Below are 13,002 nucleotides of genomic sequence, written 5' to 3' on the forward strand. Positions count from 1 at the left end.
CCCAGTTTCAAGTAGTCACCCTGTGTCCCATCATCCTGTGCTAAGTGTGTTGAGCACCTGTCACAACCTGATCTGTTCCCCGTTGATTTGCCCAATGTTAATGTGTTCAGAGCTGTATATCCCCAGGACGTAGAAACCCCCTGTGACTGAATGGAGTGCTCGCTCTTACCTGGAATCCCCACCGCTAGCACAATTCCTGGCACATCCTAGGTGCTCAAAAAATGAATAAAGGACTGCGTGGCAGTCCAAAGGACTAGATCCCAATTTGGCAGACAATCGTGTGTGTAACAAGAAGCGCGAGGGGCAGGAGGGGCTGCATATGCGTCCAGTATGTAGTTGCACAGTGCTCCCAGCTTAGAAGGGTTCCGAGTTTGGTTTAGTACTCTCGTGTCGCCATTTTGAAATTCGTAATTTTTCAGAAAGGGGCCCCGCAGTTTCCTTTTAAACCAGTCTTACCAAAGTTACCTAACCCTGGCACCTAAATGTCTCTTTTTTCCTAATCTACAAGGAGTTCCTGAGGTACTGGTCCCCTTACATGACAAAATACAGAACAATACAGGGACACATTACGTCTACTGAAAGTTTTTGTTTCCACTTTCTTCTGAGATACTGTATCATGTTATAGTCCTTCTTAGTCTGTAAGAAGACATGTATTTTCCCAGTTTACCCGAGTAACTTAGTAGCTCCCCACACCCTGCAAATTCAGTCTCCTATCATTCAAACCACCCTACCTTTCCCTGGCCATGCCTCAACTTCTACCATCTTCTATCCCAACTTCTGCTGTCTAGCTCTAGCCTTTAAGAAGGCTAAGATTCTCACAGACGCCTTTGAAAATCTAATAAAAGCTACGATCCATCTTCCCAGGAAAATACTTCTGCGTGTAAAACTTTGCACTTACGGAGATTCATGACCCCAGCACTAGAGGTACCGCTATACACTGGGACTGGGAGGAGAAGGGGTTCCAGACCTGGGCTCTGAGCCAGGAACAACTAGGATGTCCTCCTCGAATGATTGCTGGGTTAAGCACGGAAGCGCCTTTCCGCTTTCTTTTTCCTTCAGGCCCCAGTTCTCTTGGGACCCTAAAAGGCACGACAGTCCCAGAGAAGGATTTGAGACAAAGAGCAACGAACTCTTCGGAAGTTGGAATGACTTTGAGAAACAAAATTCCCCAAACAAGTTATTTAATCTGTAAATAGAGCTTTCTAAAGTGCAAGTGCTTTTACTTTTATCTCAGAAATATATACAAATATTAATTTCCCTATCACGTTTTGAGCGTCTGTCTGCTGCATGCCATGTGTAAGAGGGCTAGAAAGATACATAGATACAGTCCCTGAATTAGAAGCTTAACATTTAGCATTGAAAACAAAATATTGTTTCCTGATGCTTTTGGCCGCAAATAATAGAAAACTGTGATTTAACATGCCTCGGACAATAAATTACTTCACATAATAGGAAGTGCAAAGACAGAGCAGGATTGGTTCATCTGAGCCTTTTTGTCATCAAAAATCCAAATTCTTTCCATCTCTTGGGTGGGGTTGAGAGCAAGGTGGCTGTGGCTGTTCTTGCAGTTCACATCCAGACCTGAAGATATCCGCAGGCAGAACGACGTTTTCTTCCATGCTCCCTCCTAACACATGGGAACCTTTCCAGGTATCTTCCCAGCAGACTTCCCTTAGTGTGGGCTTGGCCAGAAATGTGTCATATGCCCACCCCTAAACCAGTCACCGAGAAGTAGATGGGATTACTCTGGATTTCCAGTCTGCTTGGGTGGAATGGTTGCTGGGGAGTCACCACAATGTCTTAGACAAGTAAAGACAATCCTATGTGATACAAGTTCAAACTACTGAACTACATTTCGGGGGAGGAAGAAATCAATGCCAGAAATTATTTGCATGAAAGGATGGCCATATTCAGAGGATATCCAAGAGGCCATTTGATTGTAGAGTACAGCAAGGGGCCAAGATAAAGATAACGTTGAGATGTTACTTTTGTCCAGATTTTGAGCCCTGAAATACCATGGCAGGGACCATAGTATAATAGTTTCATCCGGTGAAAGTCATCACTTTTAATATTAATCTGGCCCAGGTGTGGTGGCTCACACTGGTAATCCCAGCACTCTGGGAGGCTGAGGCAGATGGATTGCTTGAGTCCAGGAGTTCGAGACCAACCTGGCCAACATGGCAAAACCTCATCTCTTCTAAAAATACAAAAAATTAGCCAGGCATGACAGCACATGCCTGTAGTCCCAGTTACTAAGGAGACTGAGGTGGGGGAATCACCTGAGCCCAGGGGATTTGAGGCTGCAGTGAGCCAAGATTGCACCACTGCATTCCAACCTGGGCAACCAGAGTGAGACCTGTCTCAAAAACAAAGCAAACAAAAACAAACAAAAAAGATTAACCTGGCATTCATATATAAAATGGATTATAGCGGGCTAAGAAGTGTGAAGTAGCCACCGAAAAGAAGCGAGAAACCTGGATTCTAGATCTGGCCTGCCATTAATTCAATGGGGTAAGTCACACCCAGCTCTGAGGCTCCCCAGCTCCAAACAACGAAGCACCTTTGGATCAGTCCAAGTCGATAGTGAGAAAAATTGAAGTAGGGGAAATGGTAATAGAAAGAACCACAGTGGGAATCAGTGTGGGGCAGAACTGCTAGATCTTAGAGCTCACGAGAGGATCGAAGGACAGAGAGGAAACCTGTTTAAAGTAACACTTTGGAATTTCTAGAGAAGGTGGTTAGGAGGGAGTGATGTCATTGACACGTCAAGAAAAACAGGTTGGATTTGGTATGCTGATGGAACTTAGAGAGTTTGTATCTTAAGTTTGAAGTTGATGAGGGTAAGTCAGAGCAAAGGACGTATCACTGGGTCAGCCGCACAGGTGGTGGGTGATGGTGGAAGCCATGGTATAGGTGTGATCATGGAGTCACGAGGGAGGGAGGACCACCTGGGATGTTGACGGGACCCTGAGAAAGGCTCACCATGGGTGCTTGAGTGGGAAAGGAGCCATTGGAAGAAGTCAGAGGATGACCCACGTGTTGAATTCTTTGTGGAAGGGACAAGTAAGTTCAGGACCAAGAAAAGGCCATGGGCTTTAGGGATTAGGAGGTCAGTGGTGCTTCAGAGAAAACCATTGCGATAGAATAGTGGGCATAAGGTCAAAGTGGTGTTAAAGTGAAGAGAATGTACCCAGCCCATTTCCTTGAATAGTTCAGGGTGTTGAGAAAGAGATGGAACAATGGTTTGCAATAGCAAAGCAAAGGGAGGTTTTTGTGCTTGATTTGGTTTTTATTATAGAACAGACAGAGGTGGACTCCCTGTGAAATAAGCTTCAGGGCCCCTCACACTTACACAGGCCCCTCCTAAGTAAGTATTAACTTTTCCCCCCTAATTTGATATTTGTAATTTTGTATTCTTTTTTTTTCTGAAGAGGACTCCCAAGATTAAATAAGCTTTAGGCCCTGCAAACCCTTGATCTGCCTCAAAGGAGAGAACCGTTGACAGGCAATGAAGACTGGATACAGGAGATGAGAAAAAAGCAAACTAGTGGGTCCTGAAAGAGAAAAGAAAACATGGGATAAAGAATTACTCCTAGAAAGGAATGCCCCCTCCATAGAGGATTCGGTTGGGGGAGAGAATTGGGGAAGACACAAAGAACTGTTGAGTTAGACTGGGGAGTTGTTGAGAGACCTGACCTCATACTGAATAAATAACATTAACTTTAGCAAAACAAAATTGGGGATTAGCAAGATAGATAAAAACAGAAGCCAGAGGACAAAGACGTGCTGAAAAACATCTGCTTGAAAACTGTGATCACAGAGTCTCATCTAGAAGTGCATGAAGGACCACGAGGCGAGGATGGATTGGGAGACTCGAAGTCTCCAGGAAGACACAGCAGGTTCCACATGAAAGAAAAAAATAAAAGCTGTCACAGCCTGGACAGTGGAAGAATTTCAGACTTCAAGAACTTAAATGCATGCAGCCATAAACGAAGAACAAGATCATGTCTTTTGCAGAAACATGGATGGAGCTAGAGGCCATTATCCTTAGCAAACTAATGCAGGAACAAAAAACCAAACATTGTATGTTCCCACTTATAAGTGGGAGCTAAATGATAAGAACACACGGACACAAAGCAGGGAACAAAAGACATTGGCGTCTGCTTGAGGGTGAAGGGTGGGAAGAGAAAGAGGAGCGTTTAATACCTGCGTGATGAAATAATCTGTACAATAAACCCAATGACCTGAGTTTATATAACACACCTTCACGTGTACCCCTGACGTAAAATAGAAGGTTTAGAAAAAGAAAGTACTTGAAGGTGGAAGAATGCCCAATTATATGCTCCATGCTGTTCTGCTCTAACATATTCTTTAAGGCTGTGTTCAAATGCCATCTGCTTCATTGAGCCTTCCCTAGAACCCTCCATTGAATTTTAGTCTCTCCTTTTCCTGAATTTCCCAGTACCTTGCCTGTTACAGCACTTATTTCACTCTGCCTTGGTTATGACTAGCTGGTTTCATGCTCGTCTCCTCTGCGAGATTATGAACATCTTGTCTTAATCGTCTTCATGTCTGCAGTGCATAGCCTGGTTCCTGGGACATAGAAGGCACCCACTCAATGATAGTTACATGAATATAGCCTACTGAAGGTAAAAACCAAGCAGAATCCTTAGTTAGAGAGACTGCAAGTAAATTGTAAGAGAAGTGATCTAGTTTCACTAAAATGTCAGGGAAGTGGCGAGGCCCTCTCCCTGTCTAAAGTGAGCACACATCAGCCTGTGGCCACGAGGCCCAGACAACCACAGAGCAGCCCAGGAAGCACAGGAAACTGAACCCATCCCTGCTAAAATGAACAAGTGACTCATTCTTCAGCTGCAGCCAACTCAGCCAGAAAGTTTTTCTAAGCTAAAATGTTCACAGGTTTGGACTCTGGCTCATGACAAAACTCCTATCTTTGATTTTAGTTTTAGTTAGCAACACCCATCATTTCTCTCTTGCCTGTATTATAAAGGGCTTTCAGACCAAGGTGTAAACACCTTGAAGTGGTATGAGTTTGGGGTACATATGCATATGAATGTTATTCTGGGGAGAAGGTGTAAAGCACCACTGTCGAGTAGAACTTTCTGCAGTGGTGGAAAGGTTCTATGCCTGCCACTATATGGTAGCCACTAGCCTCAGGTGGTTACTAAGCACTTGAAAAGTGGTTAGTGTGACTAAGGAACTGAATTTTGTATATGTGCTCACTAAGCAAGCACTGAGGAACTGAATTTTGATTTTATTTAATTGTAACTCATTTAAATTTAAGTCGTTACATGTGACTGCTGGCTACCATATAGGATAGCACAACCCTAAATAATTCTATAATTTTATAAGATCACATAGAGCTTGATATAGCCATGTTCATCCTTCCTCACCCCTTGGCAGCAATGATGAGATGTTATTAATTATATCTGTGGTGCTCAACACATACTTACCTGACACATACTCAATTCATAATAAATGAATGAACAAAATGTTTGTTAAATTAATGAACAAAAAAAGAAATTTCACATTTTCTCTGAACTTAGTTTTCTCATTTCAAGAATAGAGAGGGTGTGTTCCAAGATTTCTTCTGGCTCAAAAGATACAATAAGATTCTCTTTTAAAATATTTACTTGTAGCCGGGCACGGTGGCTCAAGCCTGTAATCTCAGCACTTTGGGAGGCCGAGGCGGGTGGATCACGAGGTCAAGAGATCGAGACCATCCTGGTCAATGTGGTGAAACCCCGTCTCTACTAAAAATACAAAAAATTAGCTGGGCATGGTGGTGCGTGCCTGTAGTCCCAGCTACTCAGGAGGCTGAGGCAGGAGAATTGCTTGAACCCAGGAGGCAGAGGTTGCAGTGAGCCGAGATCGTGCCATTGCACTCCAGCCTGGGTAACAAGAGCGACACTCTGTCTCAAAAAAAAAAAAAAAAAAAAAAAAAAAAAAAAAAATTTACTTGTTCAACACATTTATTGAGCACCTACGATGTCCTAAACCACTTCATCTTGATAGCAACCTAGGAAACTATCATTATAATACCCCTAAATAACTCAGTTTTGGAAAAGGGAAGTAATTTGCTTTAGATTATGCAATAAATAACTGATAAAGCCAAACATTCAACCCAGGTCTGTCTGTTTTCACCACACTGCTGATTTTATCTAAATTATAATTTTAATGGAAATATTATAGATATTGCAATTATAGATAATGCAAATAAGTTAGCATTGAGTGGGCAGGGTGGCATAGGAACGTCACCGGATTGGAATACGGATCTTCCTCTTGGGAAGGTCATAGTTCTACAGATAGATTCCTGATTGTTGACTGAGAAACACCAGCACCTTTCAGAAGACTACCCAGGCTACTGAGAAGGAAGATGCTCCTCCTCTCCTCCAGAGAGGCTGGTCACTACACTGGGAAGCCCTCTAGACTCCAGTGATGCTGATGATGGGGGCTGGGGTTGTCAGCCTCGAGTCTACTGTGGTAAACTGCTAGGAACCTTTCGGGGCATGACATCATCTCGGTCTCCAGCACATGAAAGCCTCAAATAAAAGATTTCCTCCTCATCCGTCCAGTCACATTTACAGAAAACAGTTTTTTGAAATGTTTAAGGCTACAAACAAGTGTACAAATGTTTAAGAAGTACAGGTGAGAACTTCTGGATCTTTCTAGATCTAGGTATAACATACCTTGTACCCACTGACTTCAAGTCTAAGCATGTGTCCTAAAGCTCTAATTAAGCATGCACATCAGGATTTAGGTACCAAAAGTGAGGGCAACAGTAAACAGTTATGAGGCAATTGGGAAATTTGAACATGAAATGTTTTTTTTTGTTTGTTTGTTTTTTTGAGACGGAGTTTCGCTCTTGTTATCCAGGCTGGAGTGCAATGGCGCGATCTCGGCTCACCACAACCTCCGCCTCCTGGGTTCAGGCAATTCTCCTGCCTCAGCCTCCTGAGTAGCTGGGATTACAGGCACGCACCACCATGCCCAGCTAATTTTTTTTGTAGTTTTAGTAGAGACGGGGTTTCACCATGTTGGCCAGGATGGTCTCGATCTCTTGACCTCATGATCCGCCCGCCTCGGCCTCCCAAAGTGCTGGGATTATAGGCTTGAGCCACCGCGCCCGGCTGAACATGAAATGTTTAACGATAATATGGAATTCTTTAATTTTTTTAGATGTGATAATAGTATGGTTGTTACTATCTTTTTTTTTTTTTTTTAAGATAGATTCTAGCTTTGTCACCCAGGCAGGAGTGCCCTAGTGTGATCATGGCTCACTGCAGCCTTGACCCGGGCTCAAGTGATCCTCCCATCTCAGCCTTCCAAGTAGCTGGAACTATAGGCACATGCCACCATGACCAGCTATTTTTCTTTTTTGTAAAGACAGAATTTCACTATGTTGCCCAGGCTGGTCTCAGGCACTTGAGATCAAGCAATCTTCCTGCCTCGGTCTCCCAAATTGTTTGCATGAGCTATCATGCCCAGGCTGTTATTACCATCATTTTAAAAATGAGAGTCTTTATCTTTTAGAGATATTTATGGATGAAATAAAACCACAGATATTTGCTTGAAATGCCTGTAATCCCAGCACTTTGGGAGGCTGAGGCGGGCGGATCACGAGGTCAAGAGGTCAAGACCATCCTGACCAACATGGTGAAATCCCGTCTCTACTAAAAACACAAAAATTAGCTGGGCATGGTGGTGTGCGCCTGTAGTCCCAGCTACTTGGGAGGCTGAGTCAGGAGAATTGCTTGAACCCAGGAAGCAGAGGTTGTACTGAGTGTAGATTGCGCCACTGCACTCCAGCCTGGTGCCTGGCAACAGAGTGAGACTCTGTCTCAAAAAAAAAAAAAAAAAAAAAAAAAAGAAAGAAATATTAATTTCCACTCTTTTTATAATAGTAAAAGAAAGGACCCAGAGTCTTAGAATTGGATGTACCATACATTTTGGTACAACCATACAATGAAATAACAGACAGTCATTAAATGAGGTTGTGTAAATATCTGGAAGGATACACCAAAATGTTAACAGTGGTCATTTCTTGGTAGTAACTTTTTAGGTGATTTCAATTTTCTATCTGCTTCTTTGTATTTTTTGAAATATTTATATGAGCCTGTTATTTATGTAGTTAACATTAATACATGATTTTTAAACTGGTTTATAGACATTTAAGGTAGAGAGAGGTAAATCAGAGAGGAATTTTGCAAAGAAATTTTAAAGGCCCGGTAACTATGTGCCTGTTGTTTTTCCTATCACGAAAAGAAACCTGAAGCAGATGCCACTCCAGGTTGAATTACAAACACTTAAACTTCAGGTCCCATGGCAAACAGCCGATTTAACTGACACTTTTGATGTTTTATTTTCCATTAGGAGAATTCCTCCTCCCCAGACCAAGCTGAGTGGGGCCTTTTTATGCTTTGGGTTTAGGTTACGAGGTCTTGCGTAGGGTTTCATCCTCTAGCTTATTTGTTTGTTTTTTTAAATTTAGCCTGTGGTCCTTCTCTGCAGAGCCACTGCAGTGTTCGTCAGGACCTCCTCCTGCTCACACTGCAGGGCTTCAAGGTTTTGCCATGTACAGGAGGAATTTAGGGCAACTCAGACTTGATTCCATGTTCGGAGTTTGCCATAATCATTAATGCACTATAGAACCTTGAATAACCAATGGGCCTAGAATCTATAGTCATCCCCCCTTGTTACATATAGCTCTCAGCTTGCAAGATAGAAAACATTAAGTAGCAACAAGCATAGTCCTTCAGACCTAATGGACCAAGGGGCAGATGACCTGGCTCACTCAAGAGGGGGATATTTTTAACATGTACAAACATGCTTCTCAGGCTAAAAGCCTTAGACTCCACTTAGAGGTGATGAAATAAAACCCGGAAAAAGACTGTGATAGAAAACTAGAGAAGTGGTCAGGGGACTGGGGGCTGATTCTGGCTCCCTTGATCACTCCCTACAGAACATATGGCCAGCAACATACTCTAATTGAGCCTTGGTTTCTTTGTGTGTCAAGAGGTGTGTTGGACAGACAGGGCTCACATTTTCATCATTGAAACACTTGCTTAGTTTCAACAAGGTGCAAGGGAGTTGCACAGCTCTACAGACAATAGAGGTCAAGAAGCTTATAGACCTGAGGGCAGAAAGAGCACGAACCCTACGAAAGATCAATGTGAGAACAAGATGATAAATAGTATAGGTTTTTGTTTGGTTGGTTGGTTTGTTGTTGTTGTTGTTGTTTTGAGATGGAGTCTCACTCTGTCGCCCAGGCTGGAGTACAGTGGCCCAATCTCAGCTCACTGCAAACCCCGCCTCCCGGGTTCAAGCGATTCTCCTGCCTCAGCCTCCCTAGTAGCTGGGATTACAGGTGCCCACCATCACGCCTGACTCATTTTTGTATTTTTAGTAGAGACAGGGTTTCACCATGTTGGCCAGGCTGATCTCGAACTCCTGACCTCAGGTGATCCACCCAAAAGTGCTGGGATTACAGGCATGAGCCACTGCGGGCCCAGCCGGTTTTGGAGCGGAGAATGGGAAAGCAAGAGGCAGAAATACTTCGTTTCAATGGAAGAACTGATTTATTTTCTGCTTTCTAAATATAAGAGTTTTGTTTCCCTCTAGATTTCCAGGAAGCCCAGAGCTAGTCTTAGTGTGGGTTCTCCTAGCAGTAAATGCTGAGATACATGTTCTCATGCAAATAATTTATTTTGGAGGCGACCCCAGGAAACACTCACACAGGATTGGGAATATGAGATAGGAAAGCAAAACAGTTTACCATGTAGGCCACTGTGGCTCAGTCCCCAAGGAACTCTGGGACTGTTACAGACTAGGTCAGTTATCCCAGCCTTGGACAAGAACTCTGATGTGTTTATTCCCCAACTCCCCATTCATTACTGGTGATGGGAGGCTTCCGGGGGCATTCACCCTTTGGAATTTCCAGCTTGCACTGTGCGTGGTCAAACACACCCCCATGATAGAAGGCTGCAAATAGGCCGGGCGCGGTGGCTCACGCCTGTCATCCCAGCACTTTGGGAGGCCGAGGTGGGTGGATCACAAGGTCAAGAGATCAAGACCATCCCGGTCAACATGGTGAAACCCCGTCTCTACTAAAAATACAAAAAACTAGCTGGGCATGGTGGCGTGTGCCTGTAGTCCCAGCTACTCAGGAGGCTGAGGCAGGAGAATTGCCTGAGCCCAGGAGGCGGAGGTTGCGGTGAGCCGAGATCGCGCCATTGCACTCCAACCTGGGTAACAAGAGCGAAACTCCGTCTCAAAAAAATAAAAATAAAAAAAACAAGGCTGCAAATACTGGCAGCCAACTCTCTGACTCTTAGTTTTCGATATTAATGGTCTCTCAGTTATTCCCCCCAACACTTACCTTTCCATAGTAAGAGTTTTCAGTGGACATGCAGCTACCTAACCAGAAACTACCTTTTGTAACTTTCATAGCCCATCAGTATGACCCAGTAGCTAAGATATGGACAATAAGGTGTGCCTGAAAGGATGTACATCGCTTCCAAGTCTTCCCTTTTTTTTTTTTTTTTTTTTTGAGACGGAGTTTCGCTCTTGTTACCCAGGCTGGAGTGCAATGGCGCGATCTCGGCTCACCGCAACCTCCGCCTCCTGGGTTCAGGCAATTCTCCTGCCTCAGCCTCCCGAGTAGCTGGGATTACAGGCACGCGCCACCATGCCCAGCTAATGTTTTGTATTTTTAGTAGAGACGGGGTTTCACCATGTTGACCAGGATGGTCTCGATCTCTCGACCTCGTGATCCACCCGCCTCGGCCTCCCAAAGTGCTGGGATTACAGGCTTGAGCCACCGCGCCCGGCTAAGTCTTCCCTTTAAAAGGTGGGACATGCACTCTCATAGGCCCCCACCCACTGCCTGCTTCCTTCTGGTGAGTAGCTGAGACCAGAGAGCCAATCTGGACTCAGTGATGGAAGCCACATGTTGGTGAAGCAGTCACCTTTCCAGGTATTGAATGTGTTTCCTGACCGTTATATAAAAGAGAAATTAATTTCTTTCTAGTTTAAACATTATATTTTGGGGTCTCTTTGTTATGTCAGCTTAGCTCGTACCCTAAACAACACATTCCCTTTCTCTCAGAACTTTTAATTCTTCCTTTTTAGCCTTATTTTATTACTCTTGTTGGATTATGTCTTGTAGCAGGACTCCTTGTGCCTTCCTGGAAAGAGATAAGCAAGTAAAAAAAAATAAAGAAGAGTTAAACCCCTGTTATTGATATTTGCCATATTCGTGTCTGTCAATCAGGCTTGAAATCATTTATTTATTTTGGGGAATGTTCTGTCAATGATAAAGCCAGTCATTAAAGTGATAAATACAGGTTTTACTCAGTAACTACTGACAGAAAGGGAAAGAGTGGAACTCCATTTTAATTTGTGCAGAGGTGCGTGGGTACTTTAAAGAAAGAATGAGGGTGGAGAAGGGGAATGTGAACGGGACTAAAGTCAGAAATGGCAAAGGGTTGCCAGCCGTGCCTGCTAGCTGCCAGTGATCAACGTGAGGATTCCATCCTCCCACAGAGACTGGGAGGCAGAGGTCCAGGCCTTCTTGATTATTACATTTCAAAGGAATGGCTTTGGGGTCCTTGAGAGAAACATCCTGAGTTGCAGGAAATATAATACATCTACGCCTCAAAGAGAAAGAGAAAGCATTCACGACTGTAGGCCATTTTCAGTAAATGCTCCACAAAGGGAGGTCAGGGGCCTATCTCAGGTGTTGGCTAGAACAAATAGTAATTTTTTTTTTTTTTACAGCCCTGAGCTTTTCCAGACAAAAACCTAAAAGGGCACTAGGCTGTCCCAGGGACACCAGCTTAGGCTCCCAGAAAGCCATGTTAAAGTTTGGTCACATTTCATCCTGCAGGGGTTTGAATGGAGCATTTGTGCCAAGAGTTTTTCGCAGTTCTCAAGGCCCACGTGAGGAATCCCATCTCCTCAATGCAGGAATCAGAACTCCCATCTCCACACTCCCTTATAGCTAGGATGTAGGCATTTGGCCAGGTTTTTTCTATACTCCTGGAAAAAGACACCAGACTCAGGGAAAATGCTCCTCCGGACGGCCTGGTGGTGACGATGTCAGTATGTGGGGGCAGCAAGGCTGATGTTTCTGCAGAGGAGGCATGTAACATTTGCGCGAATACTACAAAGGGAGTTGTTCCAGCTCCTGGAATCGACGGCCCCCAACAAAACGAAGTCTCACTGCGAGGGGCGTGCCGATGGGAACAGGAGCAAGACCAGGAAAATAATAAATCATGGCTCATGCCTGTAATACCAGCGCCCTGAAAGACTGAGGTGGGCGGATTACGAGTTCAGGAGTTTGAGGCCAGCCTGGCCAACATGGTGAAACCCCGTCTCTACCAAAAGTACAAAAATTAGCCAGGTGTGGTGGTACACATCTGTAATCCCAGCTACTCAGGAGGCTGAGGCAGGAGAATTGCTTGAACCCAGGAGGCAGAGGTTGCAGTGAACTGAGATTGTGCCACTGTACTCTAGCCTGGGCAACACAGTGAGACTCCATCTCAAAAAAAAAAAAAAAAAAAAAAAATCAGGCCGGGCGTGGTGGCTCATGCCTGTAATCCAAGCACTTTGGAGGCCAAGGCGGGCGGATCACCTGAGGTTGGGAGTTCAAGACCAGCCTGACTAACATGGTGAAACCCCATCTTTAAAACAAATAAATAAATAAATCAAATCCCTTATCTTTTTCCAGCCTTTCAGTCTCCTTCAAGCAGCCCTTACTTCCCTGTAGGCAAAAAAGAAATGCCAACCCAAGCCAAGAATAGAAAGGTGTGTTAAAAACTGAGAAACAATAGCCAGCATAGTAATAGCCAGCATAGATCTGAAAAGTAGAGACGTTACATGTTTTTGTTTTTTTGTTTTTTTCTTTTTTTTTTTGAGATGGAGTTTCGCTCTTGTTACCCAGGCTGGAGTGCAATGGCGCGATCTCGGCTCACCGCAACC

At 44.1% G+C, this 13,002-nt stretch overlaps 1 protein-coding gene across 1 annotated transcript in view; it reads right to left on the minus strand.

The window, feature by feature from the left end:
• Positions 1-13,002, minus strand: part of UBE2Q2 (ubiquitin conjugating enzyme E2 Q2) — a 79,270-nt gene that overhangs the window by 63,473 nt on the left and 2,795 nt on the right. The gene's annotated exons all lie outside the window — the stretch shown is intronic.

This window comes from Saimiri boliviensis, chromosome 2, assembly GCF_048565385.1.
Source record: "Saimiri boliviensis isolate mSaiBol1 chromosome 2, mSaiBol1.pri, whole genome shotgun sequence".
NCBI lineage: Eukaryota > Metazoa > Chordata > Mammalia > Primates > Cebidae > Saimiri > Saimiri boliviensis.